Below are 17,216 nucleotides of genomic sequence, written 5' to 3' on the forward strand. Positions count from 1 at the left end.
TGAGTGTATAGATGAGAGTATAAACTGCTGTGTTTCTGCTAATGTTCTCAGTGAGAGTGACTCTAGTGACTGCAATAGATGTAGACTAACATTCAAAAGAGATCACCTGTAAAGATTTAAGATCACCTGTAAAGCTCCTTGTTTTCCAGTTGTACACCAGGACCTCCCACTCCTTTTTCTGTACTGGCTAGAATCAGTGTGTGATGTTCTGTGAAGGGAGCAGTTCACAGCATGTTAAGATAAATTCTTACCATTAAAAACAAGGAAAGTTCTTTCTTTCTGGTCATTTTGAGCCTGTAAACAAACCCACAACTCCTGATGCTCCAGATACTAAAGTAATCTTTAAAAAAAGGTCAGCTGTGCTAGCACAAAAGGTGTTTAATATCCAATGGTGTTGTGCTAGCACAAAAGGTGTTTCTAATAACCAATAAGCCTTATAAAATGAATAATTCGGATTAGCACACATAGCATAAGATTGACACAGAGGACTGATTGTTGCTGATAATGGGCTTTTGTGCAACAATGCAGATCTTTCTTTAAAATTATGCAATTTTTTGTTTTGAAATAGATAAAAAAACAAGGGCATTTCCAAGTGATCCCAAACCTTTGAAGAGTTGTATGTGTTACTGAGATCCAGTTTTTCCTCATATATGATACATTATCCTGCAGGCTGTATGTATTGTAATGTAATGTTAGTGCACATGAGCAACTTTGTAATGTGAGACAAAGAGAAGGAAGTGATGCTTCAGATTAGCAGATGTGGATTAAATTATTACATGAGACAGTAATGAGCTGTGTAGTGACCTGAGTGAAAATAGCTTCTTTAAACACCACACATTATTGGAACAGGTAAATATTTGCCTGTCTTATAGCTGAAGTGAGACTAAAACATTTGATTATATGAGTGAACAATCAATGAATTGTACAATTAAATGAGAAATATTATCAGTGATAAATTTGGCACAACCATTCTCTCTTCCTCTTTCCTTTTCAGTGTTTATTTCACTTATCCAGGTTGGAAAAGCTCAAGGTGATTTCTATATATTTTATTGTTTATGTTATGTTCATGTTGGATTTGTATTAAGATGGAGAAGATTGTGTTTGTACATTGTCATGCAGAGTTTAAGATATTTACATTGACAGTCTGTGTTTGTGTTTTGATTTTTCCAGTAGATAATAAACCACTTCTGACTGTGCAGCCAAACACATCACAAATATTCAGGGGAGAGACGGTTACACTCTCATGTAGAATTTTGGGAGGAAGTGGACCATACATCTGGTACAAAGATGGTGTTCATGTTCACCTCTCTGCTGAAAAGGACTACACTATAAAAGAAGATCAGAGTCACAGATACAGATGTTATGGGTTTAAGAATGGAGAGTCAACGACGTTGAGTAATGAAGTGACTCTCTCAGTGATAGGTACATGTCTGATCTTACACTCCTGTAACATGCACTCATACTTAATCATTATAAAACACACTGATTCAATATCAGATGGTCAGAGAAGGGTGTGTATGACTGATTTTACGCATTTGGTGTAACTGCACAAAGCTGTTGTGACTCTGCAGCCTGTGTGTGTGTGTGTGTGTGTGTGTGTGTTTCACATCACTACATGAGCTGCACATTAAGAAAGCACAATTTATAATAATGAATACACTCATGAAAATGTCTGTATGAATAACTTTGGTTTCTCTCATATATATAATTTTTGCACAGTCTCTATCTACACCATTACTAATTATTACACTAATCACAGACTAATGACAGTAGAATCAGAACTGTATTTATTTTGTTTTTTTGGGTGTTAATAATAAGATTATGTTTCTGCAGAGAGTCCTAAAGCTGTGGTGACCATAAAGCCTGACAAACATGTGTTTAGAGGAGAGACTGTGACTCTCAAGTGTGAAATACAGGGAGGAGGAGACACTGAGTGGACATACAGCTGGTATAAAAATGATTACAAACTCTACTCAGAACACAAAACAGGAGTTCAGCCTCAGCTCAGTTAGAAATGAAGACAGTGGTAACTACACCTGCAGAGGGTGGAGAAGCAGTGACACTCAGAGCTCAGAGATCAGTGATGCTGTTACTCTCACTGTATCAGGTGAGTGTGTGAGTTTGTGTTATCTTGTCATTAATTATATGTAAACTAATGTTTTTTTTTTTCACGTTTGTTTATCAGATGTAGCAGAGGCAGTAGTGAGTGTGTCTCCATCGAGCTGGCTGACTGAAGGAAATTCAGTGACTCTAAACTGTGAGGTTAAACACTCCTCTACAGGCTGGACATTCAGCTGGTACACAGATCTTCCCTACAGAGACAGTCAGGGTTCCATCAGGTACAATAGAACGCTCCTCTCAGACAGCAGCAGAGGATCTGGAGGCTCCTACACTCTCAGTCCTGTTACTCTGAATCACACAGGAGTTTATGTGTGCAGAGCAGAGAGAGGAGTCTTTCACACACCTTACAGCAAACTACAGCCACTGTGGATCACTGGTGAGGAAATAAAACATTGAGTTTAATCAGAGTAAATATGTGTAAATGAAAGTATCAATGAATAAATAGTGACTTTATTAAATAAAGAGTAACACACATCTAGAGGTGGTTCAGAGATACGTAATTTTCTAAAGCAATTAATGGTTTTGTCTAGATAACAGATAATACAGAAGTATTATAATAAATCATTAAACATTTGAATCATTATGATTCCATAATGTAATTTAAATTATCCATGTGTTTCAGGTGAATCTCCTCCAGTGTCTCTGATCATCAGTCCGAGCAGAACTCAACACTTTACTGCTGACTCTCTCTCACTGAGCTGTGCGGACCAGAGTGACTCTACTGGATGGACAGTGAGAGGATTCACACACATTGAGATGTTATTCTATTGTTCATCAGTTTCAGGATCTACATGTAACATCAGCTCCCTCTCTACATCACACACTGTAGTTTACTGGTGTCAGTCTGAATCTGGAGGATGCAGTAATCCTGTCAACATCACAGTGCACAGTGAGTCTTCAATGTTCTCATCTGTAACAGATTTACAATATACAGGACTAGAGATAACACTTTTAAACTCTACTGAATCAGTGTAAAGAAATGATCATTGTGATATTTTATTCTTCATCAGGCTGGTTGCCTGAAGACACTCCAAGTTCAGTGCTCAGACTGATCAGTAGTCTAGTGACGGTTTCTGTGTATCTGCTGCTGACCCTCGTTGTGGCAGTGAAATGTTTCAGAGCTCGAGGTAAAAACATTTTCAGTCCATTTGTTCCTTTCACATAATAAAAAACACTGACATGTAGTAACAGAAGTAGAAACATTTCCACAATATACACTTTAGTTACAGTATTAAAGCTGTAAAATGCAGTTACAGTCATGATTACATAATTAAAGTACAGATGCTAAGGAATAATGATTATGTACACTTAATTATGTGAGTATGTAAATAAATAATTTCTGTAAGATTCAGATGACAGGATGTTAATGTGGTTGTAGGAAACCATTGCAAATTAGTTGCAATAATTAAAAGAGAGATTTATTTAATTAATGTTTATTATTCTTGAACACTGGCATTTGTAACCATTTTTTCTAGATACATTACAATAATATGTATTATTACCATGTATAAAATTTCATTTCCATTTGTCCATGAATATGTTTCTTTCGAAAGTTCAGATGGATGAAGACAACACCCAGAATGCTGTTATAGAGGAGTGAAAATAAAAAATCAGATTTTGCGATTGTGAAAAAATTTTGATTTCTCATTTTTGAATATTTACTACCAGCTGTTTTTTTTCTGAAGGTTACTCACCTCTTCTTGGGGTCACAACTTACATTAATGCAGTGTACAGTAAAATTACCTAGATATTAAGACCACATCATTTTTTTTAATTAATTGATTAATTAATAATATTTTTTAATATTAGTGAGGTCAGACACAGATCACAGGTCAGGTGAGGAGGATTATCTTAAGTTTATCATTATAGTATTTGATCATAAAACAATAACATTTTTAAAGTATGTATCTGGATTTTTTTAGCGTGTGCTGGAAAGAAAACACACCCAGTCCTCCTCATCAGTGTCACGTTCATACATTTCTGATATATGAAAAAAAAAGTAGAAAAAAATCATTAAATATATGTTGGAAAGTGATGACTTTCAAAGTGATGAAATTGCAACACCTTGAGCAAAACTCTTTACCCTGAACTGCTTTTTTGCATCTTGTCTCTGCTATAAATTGTCAGCAAATGTAAAATGCAAATATTTGGTATTTTATAAATTTTTATATCATTTTTGTTTATAATATACAAAAACATTTCCAAAACCAGTATCAGTAGTTTAACTATAGAGTAGACCAGGTCTTTTCAAAAGGCTTATATTACAGTTTTAAAAAGTAAAGAACTCTTTGGCTTTTTTCTTTCTTTCTTTCTTTCTTTCTTTCTTTCTTTCTTTCTTTTCAAGAAAATGCCTTTTCTAAAAATTTTACTTTTGAATAAATTATATGCAAGTTAAACTTTTTTCAGAGTGCATTTCTTCCTAGCTTACATTACATTTCTTATGCAAGTCATTTTAATTGATTTAAAGTGCTAATATCACAGCGAACTGCAACTGTGTGTGTGTGTGTGTGTGTGTGTGTGTGTGTGTCCAGGATAAGCCTCAGTTTCAGACAATGAGCGGTTGAGTATACAGCACGTTGCCTCTTTGTGTGCCATTAATATGTTTAACCGGACGATGTCGCTGTTGAGCGTTTCAAATAACTGAACCCTGTTTCGATAGAGTCTATTCAAATATGTCGATTTGCTGGGAGGTTTCTTTCAGTACCGGTTTTTATACCAAGGTTAGGCTTCTTTACTTTTTACGTTAAATATTAAACTGAAAATTTGTGAAAGTGTGACATAGTTTCATTTGAAAAGGAGTGATTAATGAAGCAGGTCTTTTAACAACCACGGTAGAAGAAACTGCACTGTAAACATATAGAGGGTTTTACAATCAAGACCATCAAGACTCCAACACCAACTCACATGATTTATTTTCTTTTGCTTTTTTCCCCTAAATTGTACAAAAGTTCTAAAAGGCCATGGATTATTTTTTTTAATTCTTCTTATTATTTTTTCCATTTTTGTTTTCTCGTGATCGTTACTTAATTTTCCTGTGTATTCAGTATAAGAACATTTTCTAGAGGCAGCAAAAGTGCAGAATCACCAGGTTGTGGAGGTGACATTAAGTCATGAGAAAACAGGTGGTTGTTATGTGGGGAAAATAACTTTTATTATTGTGATGAAACAGATGGGAAGGCGGTTAAACCCATTTGCAGATATTATGTAAATATAATAAAATATATACAGAACAGCAAACAATCTAAACAATCTAACCCAAAAAGAGTAAACAAGCAAGAACCATAGAAACTCAGTCTGCAAATGAGTTTCCAAATCACTATCCAAATACGAGAGAAAACGAGAAACAGAGCAATAGGTCAAAACACAGGTAGGCAATGGCAATAAATCAGTAAAATGGATCAGTAAAGTAGGCAAGCTAAAATTACTTGTAAAAAGGCAAGCTATCTGGGTGAATTATGGACTGTGGAAAATATTTTTATCCGATACTATAACGCTCTATTTAATACTACTCAATTAATGCTTTACTATTATCTAACTCCAACTCCACATTTACCCGACAGCTCAGCTGAGCAAGACTCTAACTAAAGAAGCCAAACTACGCAGACTGGATGAATGCAGAGACTGTAACGTCCCGTCAGACGTAGGAGTATTAGAATCCATTCGCGGATGATGTAAAGGGCCAAAGGCTAAGATCTTGGTCGAGGTCACGGAAAAGACAGGGTCAAAAACCAGAAAGCAATGAAGAGAATGTCAAAACCAAAACGCTAGTCCAGAAAACGAAGTCAGAAGAAAACGATCAAGGTCATACACGAGGAAACGAGACAATCGATAAATCAAGGCTTGGCAGGTAACACTAAGGAAACAATGCTTCGCGATGAGACTGAGACAGCGTGCAGCTTATATAGGTCACTGAACCGGAAGTGAGCAGAAACAGTTAATATTCGGGCGATGGCTCCCTCTGGTGTTTAGGCCTCGTGACAGAGACAAGGTTTTATCTGCAATCAGCACTGGTTACAAGAATTGAGCTGCTCACGAATGAACATTCCAACAACCTCGCAAATAACATCACAAAACATTGTCTTTTTTTTCTTTTCTCTTATCTTTTCATAATATTAAAACCAAACCCTCTTAGCTGGGAAAGTCCCTCCCATTTTCTTTTTGGAATTTCAAGTTCTTTTTGGCAGTGGCGGGCCATGCATTTCACACATAGGCCTTCACTGGTGTCCTTCCTGAATTAATCCACCTCTATAGCCTCATTATGATGCCACGGCAATAGATACTAATCAACCATTAAATAGCAAAGTAAAAAAGAAATTAGGCGACAGTATTTCACACCTCACAAGGAATAGTCCATTTTATTACGGTTACTTTTCTCAAAAAAGACATTCTTGATGTCATATGCAGCAAACTACAATCTCCAGAGGATGCAGCAGTGCATTGTGTCACAGGTTTTTGTAGTGAACATGAATAAAATTACATTACATATAGCAAAAAAACAAATTAACAGAGTTCAGTCTCACAAGTCTCCGTTCACTGCAGCAAAATAAATAAATAAATAAATAACCCATTGTCCACCCCAGGGATCTGGAATGAAGGCAAACTGTTTTGTGCAAAAGAAAAAGCTTGAAAAAGCTTACCAACTATTTTGAAGGATCAAAATGATTCTCTTGAAAAGTCTTTTTGTGGCAATTCAACCATGCAGGTCATTTGTGTTCAAGTACCTCCTTATTGTGCTCCTTGAAACAACACCACTTTTTTCCAGAACAGCCTATATTTCTCTGGAAGTTGTTTGTGGGTTTTTCTTTGTGTCCCGAACCATTTTTCTGGCAGTAGCGGGTGAAATCTTTCTTGGTCTACCTGACCGTGGTTTAGTATTAACAGAACCTCTTAGTTTCCATCTCTTTATCAGAGTTTGAACATTATTGACTGGCATGTTCAAGTGTTGAGAGATCCAGCCAAGTCAATGCATCACCTCATGAGCTTAGAAACTCCCTGACTATTTATGCAGAGAAACTAATTACAATTATGATGAGTCACAGGTGTGGAAACTTCCCTTTAATAGCCATTTAAACCTCTGTGTGTCAACCTGTGTGTTTATAATGTGGCCAAACTTTCAAGGCCAAACTTTCAAGGACATGTAAACTCAGTTATCAGTAGGTTTTAAAAAAAGGGAAACAACTATGTGATAATTAATAACTTCATGCAACCACTATACTTAAAAGAAATACCTTTGCATTATCAGTCATATTTTCCAAATAAATGGCAACATTTAACAGTTTCTTTTAGGGTATGCAAACTTATGAGCACAACTGTAGATAAAAATGGGTTTTTCTTTAAAAAACAAGGGAATTGCCAAGTGATCCAAAGTTGTGATGTTTTATTAATAAACACAGTGTAAATAAATCTGATGTGTGAAAACCGACTGCTTGTTCTACTGAATTTTTTTCTTCTTAATCAGTTTTTAAAATTTTAAGCAATATCCTGGGAGCAAATTAAACAAGTGGGTTTAGGTTTATTATTTCCTAGAAAAAATATATGGTTGTGTATTTTATATTGCTGGCTGCTATGAGAAAGTTTGTCACAAACACCAGAATGAGTTCATGGTTTCTGTTGCCTCTAACAGCTATTATAAAAGGGCAGGAGATGAGTTCTGAAACCATCAGATGTAGTAGAAAATAACTTGTCACAGCATGTTCATCAGGTTATATTAACGTCTCATATTGAATCATTTATACTAAATATTTGACTATGTAAGTGACACATTTGACACAACAATTCTCTCTTCCTTTTCCCTTTTTAGTGTTTATTTTGCTTATCCAGGTTGGAAAAGCTCAAGGTAATTTCTCTATATTTTATTGCTTATGTTGTGTATACATGTTGGATTTGTATTAAGATGGAGAGGATTGTGTATACATAATCATTACAAAACACACTGATTCAATATCAGATGGTCAGAGAAGGGTGTGTTTGATTTGATGCATTTGGTGTAACTGCCCCCTGTATGTGTGTGTGTGTGTGTGTGTGTTTTCCTCCCGCCAATACTTTAGTTTCACATCTCTACAGGAGCTGCACATCAAGAATGCACACTTAATTTCTAAAATTCATAATAATGAATACACTCATGAAAATGTCTGTACGAATAAGTTTGGTCTTTGACTTTCTTTCACATGTCTGCCACAATTTCTGTTTTTCAAGTTTTCTATTAAAATAGATGAAATCTAATGGAATATTTAATTTAATGGAATATTTATTTATGGGGAGTGTTTTTACAGTGTATTAGTAACAGCATGTCTCTGTCTGTAGTAGTGTAGTATTGATTAGTGAGATAAACACTGTGTGTTTCACCTCCAGCTACAGAAAAACCTAAACCTAAACTCACATCAAACCATGAAGGAGATGTACTGACAGGAAACTCAGTGACTCTGTCCTGTACACTGAAGCTACAGTCTGCTGGATGGAAGTTTTACTGGATCAAACTCACACAGAGCCGTTGGACTGAGACTGAGACAAAGTTCTACATCATCATTTCAGTTACAGTTTCTGATGGAGGTCAGTACAGGTGCAGAGCTGGAAGAGGAAACCCAGTCTACTACACACACTACAGTGATGCACTCTGGGTAAATGTAACTGGTGAGTAACAAAGTTTGCAGTGTTTAAAAAATATATACAACCTGTGCAAATCCAAATCCAAGGCAAATCCAAAGAAATCATGTAAACATGCCTTGTGAAATAAAATGTTTCTACTTAAAACCCTAAGAGGCTTAATTCTAGTAGTCTGGAAAATGATCTATTACATAATATGATGCTTTCTTCTATCAAATCTTTTGGCTAATGTTTGGAAATCTAAAATGTTCTTGCTGTGTCTTCATAATGCAAAAGTCAAAATAAACATCTGTGACAAAATTTGTACAACAGGGTGCTCAAGACCTTTATACCTGTATACAAGTATATAACTATTATTACATATACACTATGCCATCACTAATTATTTGACTAATCACAGACTAATGACAGTAGAATCAGAACTGTATTTATTGCAGTGTTTATATTGTGGTGTTAATAATAAGATTATGTTTCTACAGAGAGTCCTAAAGCTGTGGTGACCATAAAGCCTGACAAACATGTGTTCAGAGGAGAGACTGTAACTCTCAGGTGTGAAATACAGGGAGGAGGAGACACTGAGTGGACATACAGCTGGTATAAAAATTATAATGTATTCTACTGAGAACACAAAATACAGGATTTCAGCCTCAGCTCAGACAGAAATGAAGACAGTGGTAACTACACCTGCAGAGGGAGGAGAAGCAGTGACACTCAGACCTCAGACATCAGTAATGCTGTTACTCTCACTGTATCAAGTGAGTTTGTGTTATCTTGTCATTAATTATTTGTACACTCTGTATGATTTTTTTTCACGTTTGTTGTCCATCAGATGTAGCAGAGGCAGTAGTGAGTGTGTCTCCATCGAGCTGGCTGACTGAAGGAGATTCAGTGACTCTAAGCTGTGAGGTTAAACACTCCTCTACAGGCTGGACATTCAGCTGGTACTCATATGTTCTCTACAGAGACAGTCAGGGTTCCATCAGGTACAAACGCTCCTCTCAGACAGCAGCAGAGGATCTGGAGGCTCCTACACTCTCAGTCCTGTTACTTTGAATCACACAGGAGTTTATGTGTGCAGAGCAGAGAGAGGAGTCTTTCACACACCTTACAGCAAACTACAGCCACTGTGGATCACTGGTGAGGAAATAAAACATTGTTGAGTTTAATCAGAGTAAATAACTTTAATAAGGGCAGTTACCACAAACCACATTGCATAGGTGCACCACAGTCTGAATGTGTGCTGTGTTTGATGTAAGTCACACTCATTATTAAAAAATCATGTCATGTGCTTGCAATTCAATTCATATGTTTTGGTGTGACGAGGAATTATACAAAAACAAATCATGATTGGTTTGATTTGTTAAATGAAATTAGTAAGTATGAAATTGGTACTATAATCTACTGCTTTATCAAACGATATTTCCATACTAATAACTAACCACATTACTTTCTATCAGTGCTAACATACTTGTTCAATTTCATAATGTTAATACTGCACAAATTGATCACTCTTGATATGCTTTTTATATATCTTTATGCAAACCATCTAATATTTTGCATGATATATTTTTTAGAATCTAGTTGACCAGTTATTATTGGTCTTACATTATTTGGAGCATAATCTAGCCATGGGGGTCACAGTGACTTCTGTGCCAGTCCCTAGCCCAGATAAATAGAGAGGGTTGTGTCAGGAAGGGCATCCGGCGTAAAATATTCCAAATTTAATCATGCGAATCGTCAGTACTCTGAATTTCATACCGGATCTGTCGAGGCCCGGGTTAACAACGACCACCATCGGTACCATTGACCTACAGGGCGCCGGTGGAAATTGGGCTACTGTTGGTTCAAGAAGTGCTGTGGTACTGTGTGAGGAAGTCAGGAGTAGCAGAGAAGTATGTCAGAGTGGTGCAGGACATGTATGAGAGGAGCAGGACAGTGGTGAGGTGTGCTGTAGGTCAGACAGAGGAGTTCAAAGTGGAGGTGGGATTGCATCAGGGATCGGTGCTTAGCCCCTTCTTGTTTGCTATGGTGATGGACCAGTTGTCAGAGGAGGTCAGACAGGAGTCTCCATGGACAATGATTTTTGCAGATGACATTGTGATCTGTAGTGAGAGCAGGGAGCAGATGGAGGAAACCCTGGAGAGGTGGAGGTTTGCTCTGGAGAGAAAAGGAATGAAAGTCAGTCGTATATTAGACTGAGTACATGTGTGTGAATGAAAGGGAGGGAAGTGGAACAGTAAGATTACAGGGTGAAGAGGTGAAGAAAGTACAGGAGTTTAAGTACTTGGGGTTTAACGGTCCAGAGTAATGGAGAGTATGGGAAAGCGGTAAAGAAGCGAGTGCAGGCAGGTTGAAATGGGTGGAAAAAGGTGTATGGTTTAGAGACAGTGTCACTTGAGTCAGAACTAGAGGTAGCAGAGCTGAAGATGTTCTCTTTGAGAGTGACAAGGTTGGACAGGATTAGGAACGAGTACATCAGAGGGACAGCTCATGTTGGACGTTTTGGGGACAAAGTTAGGGAGGCCAGATTAAGATGGTTTGGACATGTCCAGAGGAGGGGGAGTGAGTATATTGGTAGGAGAAGGTTGGACATGGAGCCAGGCAGGAGGCAAAGAGGAAGGCCAAAGAGGAGGTATTTGGATGTAATAAATGAGGATATGAAGCTAGTGGGTGCAAGTGTTGAGGATGCAGAAGATAGGGATAGGTGGAGAGAGATGATTCGCTGTGGCGACTCCTGAAGGAAAAGCCGAAAGAAGGAGAAGAGTATTTGGAGCATCTGCTTCACAAGTCCCTGTGTATGAGCTGTTATTATAGACACAATAACATATTAGAACAAGCACTTTAATATGAATCTATTTATAGTTACAGCTGTAACTAACTGTGCTGCATAATTTCATAATGAAATTTTATTTATATGTTTATTTCAGGTGAATCTCCTCCAGTGTCTCTGATCATCAGTCTGAGCAGAACTCAACACTTTACTGCTGACTCTCTCTCACTGAGCTGTGAGGACCAGAGTGACTCTACTGGATGGACTGGGAAAGGATACAGATACAGTGAGGAACTGTTTGAATGTTCATCAGTTTCAGGATCTACATGTAACATCAGCTCCCTCTCTACATCACACACTGGAGTTTACTGGTGTCAGTCTGAATCTGGAGGACGCAGTAATCCTGTCAACATCACAGTGCACTGTGAGTCTTCAATGTTCTGTAACAGATTTACAATATACAGGACTAGAGATAACACTTTACTGAATCAACTCTATTGAATCAGTGTAAAGACATGATCATTGTGCTACACCCTTTCTGATATTTACCACTGATAGAGCTCTCTGTGTTAAAATCATTACTGTATTTTACACACTTTCTATTTTCAGTGTCTTCTTTCTCTTTCCTACAGATGGTGCTGTGATCCTGGACAGTCCTGTCCATCCTGTGACTGAGGCACATCCTCTGACTTTAGGATGTTTATCTCGCAACAAAATGATCTCAGGCTCTGGTGTTGATTTCTATAAACATGATTCCATCCTCCAGTCCCAGACTACAGGACAGATGACCATCAGTAGTGTCTCAAAGTCAGATGAAGGTTTCTACCACTGTAAACACCCAGAGCAAGGAAAGTCACAGAAAAGCTGGGTTTCAGTCAGAGGTGAGAAATATTTATTCAGTTTATTTGTTAAGTCATAAAACCAAATGGGATTATAGTAAAATTAAAAGTGATGTGGTGGTGTGATGAAACTCAACATTAATAAAGAAAGCAGATGCAGTATCTGGCACCAAGATGTTAGCAGCAGATCCTTTAAGTTGTGTAAGATACGAGGTGGGGCCTCAATGGATCAGACTAGATAGTCCAGCACATCCCACAGGTTTAATTATGATCTTTGGAATTTGGAGGCCAAGTTAACATCTCAAACTCGTTGTTGTGCTCATCAAACCATTCCTGAACCATTTTTGCTTTATGGCACGGCGCATTATCCTGCTGAATGAGGCCACATCCATCAGGGAATGCTGTTTCCATGAAAGGGTGTACATGGTCTGCAACAATGCTTAGGTAGGTGGTACGTGTCAAAGTAACATCCACATGGATGACAGGACCCAAGGTTTCCAAATAGAACATGACTTTACCTCTACCGGCTTGCCTTCGTCTCAGTGCAACCTGGTGCTATGTGTTCCCCAGGTAAGCGACACACGCATCCAGCCATCCACATGATGTAAAAGAAAATGTGATTCATCAGAACAGACCACCTACTATTGCTTTGTGGTTCAGTTCTGATGCTCAAATGCCCATTGTTGGTGCATTTGGTGGTGCACTGTGGTCAGCATGGGCACACTGACTGGTCTGCAGCTATGCAGCCCATACGCCAAAGAGTGATGCACTGTATTCTGACACCTTTTTATCAGAACCAGCATTAACCTCGTTAGCAATTTGAGCAACAGGGCCACCTGGGCCAGCCTTTGCTCCTCAGGATCAGTGAGCCTTGGCCGCCCATGACCCTGTTGCTGGTTCACCACTGTTCCTTCCTTGGACTACTTTTAATAGATACTGACCACTGCAGACCGGGAACACCCCACAAGAGCTGCAGTTTTGGAAATGCTCTGATCCAGTCATCTAGCCATCACAACTTGGCCCTTCATCAAGCTCGATCAAATCCTTATGCTTGTCCATTTTTCCACAGCAACTTTAAGGACAAAATATTCACTTGCTGCCTAATATATCCCAGCCACTAACAGGTGCAATGATGAGGAGATAATCAGTGTTATTCACTTTACCTGTCAGTGGTCATAATGTTATTGTGTGTCTGTATACACACACACACACACACACATCACATATATATATATATATATATATATATATATATATATATATATATATCAAAAGTTTGGACACATCTTCCCAAGGTCCTTCCTATTGTTTATTTCTTTCTATATGCTTTCAATGCTGAAGGCGGCCAAAATACACAATAATCTTGTGTGAACAGTTGATATTGAGATATGTCTGCTACTGATGCTCTGTAAAGCCTTCATAACGGCTCTAATCTGAGGTGCTGTTAATTGGTGATTTCTGAGGCTGGTAACTCTAAATGAACTTCTCCTCTGCAGCAGAGGTAAGTTCTGGTCTTGCTTTCCTGGGATAGACTTCATGTGAGCCATTTTCATCATGGTGCTTGATGGTTTTTGCAAATGCACTTGACAATACTGTTCTTGCAAGAACTATTCCAGAACACCTATATATATATATATATATATAAATATATATATATATATAAATATATATATATATATATATATATATATATATATATATATATATTTATATATATATATATATATATATATATATATTTATATATATATATATAAAGTATATATATATATATAAAAGTAATAATTACAAATTAATGAAAATCAGACTGCTTTTGAATTGTGGTTTAACATAATAATAATAATAATAATAATAATAATAATAATAATAATAATAATAATAATAATACAAATAATAATCTAATGTCAAAACAGATAGTACACTTAACTTAATATTTTATTGCACTACCTTTTGAGTCACATCAGCTCTATGTCACAGATGTAAAAATGAAGCATACAAAGAAAAGAACACTGTACCTACTGTGAAACATGGAGAAGGCTTGGTTACGTTCTGGGGTTGGTTTGCTGCATCAGGCAGAGGGTGTCTTTGTATCTGTGCAGGGTACAATGAAATCTAAAGTCTATCAAGGCATTCTGGAGCGAAATGTGCTGCCCAGTGTCAGAAAGCTTGGTTTCCTCCAACAGGATAATGATCCAAAACACTCAGCTAAAAGCACCTAAGAACTCAACATTGGACTATTCTGAAGTGTCCTTCTATGAGCCCTGATGTAAATCCTAAAACATCTGTGGAATCAGCTGAAACATGCAGTCTGGAGAAGGCACCCTTCAAACCTGAGACAGCTGGAGCAGTTTGCTCACAAGGATAGGTGCAGAAATCTCATTGAGAGTTAATCACTTGATTGCAGTGATGGCTTCAAAAGACTGTGCAACAGAATATCATATTAAGAGTACCTTTATTTTTGTCCAGGCTACTTTCATTAGTTTGTTTTTTAATGCTTCATTTGAACAACAATTCAAAAGCAATGTCTGATTTTCATTAGTCAATTTTCAATACATTTTAACTTTACTTTTGTCAGTTTTAAGTTATTTCAGTGACCATTGTGGGTTTTACTTTCTGTACCAACAATTTTGTCCATGTGTGTATATAATAAGAAATGTCAATACATTAGAATCACATTGAAATAAACATTTGATTTAAATTACAGTCAGATTCAGGATTTCAGCAGCTCTGTGGTATTTTTGCAGGTACAGTATGTTATATGTCTTCATCTGAATCTTGAATTTATTTACCTTGAACTACACTTTCAATAATATAATTAATATTTTACTCGTCATCAGCAGAAGCTTCAAGTTCAGTGCTCAGACTGATCAGTAGTCTAGTGACGGTTTCTGTGTATCTGCTGCTGACCATCGTTGTGGCAGTGAAATGTTTCAGAGCTCGAGGTTAAAAACATTTCCAGTCCATTTGTTCCTTTCACAGAATAAACACACTGATTTAAATCTGTATTACCATTTTTACCTGAACATTTCCACAATATACACTTTAGTTCATTTATTAAAGCACTATAATGCAGTTACAGTCATGATTACATAATTAAAGTACAGATGCTAAGGAATAATGATTATGTACACTTGAATATGTGAGTATATAAATACATTATTTCTGTATGATTCAGTTGACAGGATATTAATGTGGTTGTAGGAAGCCATTACAAATTTGGAGTTTTATGTAATTAATTCTTATTATTTTTTAACACAGGCATTTGTAGCCATTTTTTCTAGATATGTTCATGAAAAACAATTTGTCTATAAATACTTTTTTTTCCCTTTATTTGACAGTTGAGACAGATGAAGACAACACCCAGAATGCTGTTATAGAGGAGTGAAAAAATAAATAAATAAAATTTTGTGATAGTGAAATAATTTCTCTCTTTTGAATATTTACTACCAGCCATTTGTTTCTGAAGGTTACACGCCTCCTCATGTGGTAACAACTTATTAACTTATATTAATGCAGTGTAAAGTAAAATGACTTAGATATCAAAACCACATAATTTTATTTTACTCGATTAATTAATCTTTGCTGTCCATAGTTTCATATGTCTTCATATAACTGGATAAAATATTTTTTAGATTTATTTTCTAAATTTAACATTTTGTAAGATATCACTGACATACAGTATATTGCTAAATGTATTGTATGACACAAAATTTTGTGGACATCTGACCATCACACCAACCCGTACTTGTTGAACATCCCGTTCCCTGTTATAATTGTCTCCACTCTTCTGAGAAGGCTTTCCACTAGATTTTATAGAATGGCTGTGGGGATTTGTGTTCATTCAGCTACAAGAGCATTAGTGAGGTCAGGTGAGGAGGTTCATCATTAGTTTATAATTATAGAATTTGATTCATCGTAATTATTTATCCATTATCGAATTAGCATTTTATAGCAGGTATCTGGACTTTTTTAGGGTGTGCTGGAAAGAAAACACACCCAGGCCTCCTCAATGAATTTCCCTTTATACATTTCTGTTAATAGTCAATAATCTATAGATTTTGAATAGAATCTGTAGAAAAAAAATCACTTAAAATGTGTTGGAAAGTGATGATTCAGTGCAACGGTTTTTGTATTGACCAGAATGTTGTGATTTTAAATTGCACCTTGAGCAAAACTCTTAACCCTCAGCTGCTTTTTTTTTAATTATCTTGTATCAAATGTATAATGCAAATATTTGGTATTTTAACAATGTTCAAATATATATATATATTTTTTTGCAATGTGCAAAAACATTTCCAAAACCAGTATCAGTAGCTTAACTATAAAGCAGACCAGGTCTTTTCAAAAGGCTCCTATATTATAGTAAGAATCCCTTGGCTTTTCTTTCTTTCTTTCTTTCTTTCTTTCTTTCTTTCTTTCTTTCTTTCTTTCTTTCTTTCTTTCTTTTTTACATTTAAATAAATAATATACCATTTTAAAACACTGTTTTCAGTGTGCATTTCTTCTTATCTTACATTACATTTCTTATTCAGCTCATTTTAATTGATTTGAAGTGCTAACTTCCCAGCAAATTAGCAATTTGAAGGATAACTGGGGTATGTGTGTGTGCGTGTGTGTGTGTGTCCGGGATAATCTTCAGATCCTCAGGTTCTGAAGATTGAATATACAGAACGTTGCCTCGCTGTGTGTAATTCATTTGTATAGTCGGAAGGTGTCGCTGTTGAGTAAGTATTCAGATAACTGACTCAGTTTTCTGAGAAAGTCTGTTCAAATATGCCGATTCGCGGGGAGGTTTCGTTTATACCTTACTACCAGTTTTAGTTTTATGCTACTTTACTTTTTTTCAAATCGCATATAGTTTGATTTAAAGGGGGTAATTAAAG

General features: G+C 36.5%; 1 pseudogene; it reads left to right on the top strand.

Annotated features, from left to right (window-relative positions):
• The window catches only part of LOC131356276 (basement membrane-specific heparan sulfate proteoglycan core protein-like), a 40,272-nt pseudogene extending 24,554 nt beyond the window's left edge, over positions 1 to 15,718 (top strand).
• The last annotated feature ends 1,498 nt before the right edge of the window (positions 15,719 to 17,216 follow it).

Source organism: Hemibagrus wyckioides, linkage group LG07 (genome assembly GCF_019097595.1).
Source record: "Hemibagrus wyckioides isolate EC202008001 linkage group LG07, SWU_Hwy_1.0, whole genome shotgun sequence".
NCBI lineage: Eukaryota > Metazoa > Chordata > Actinopteri > Siluriformes > Bagridae > Hemibagrus > Hemibagrus wyckioides.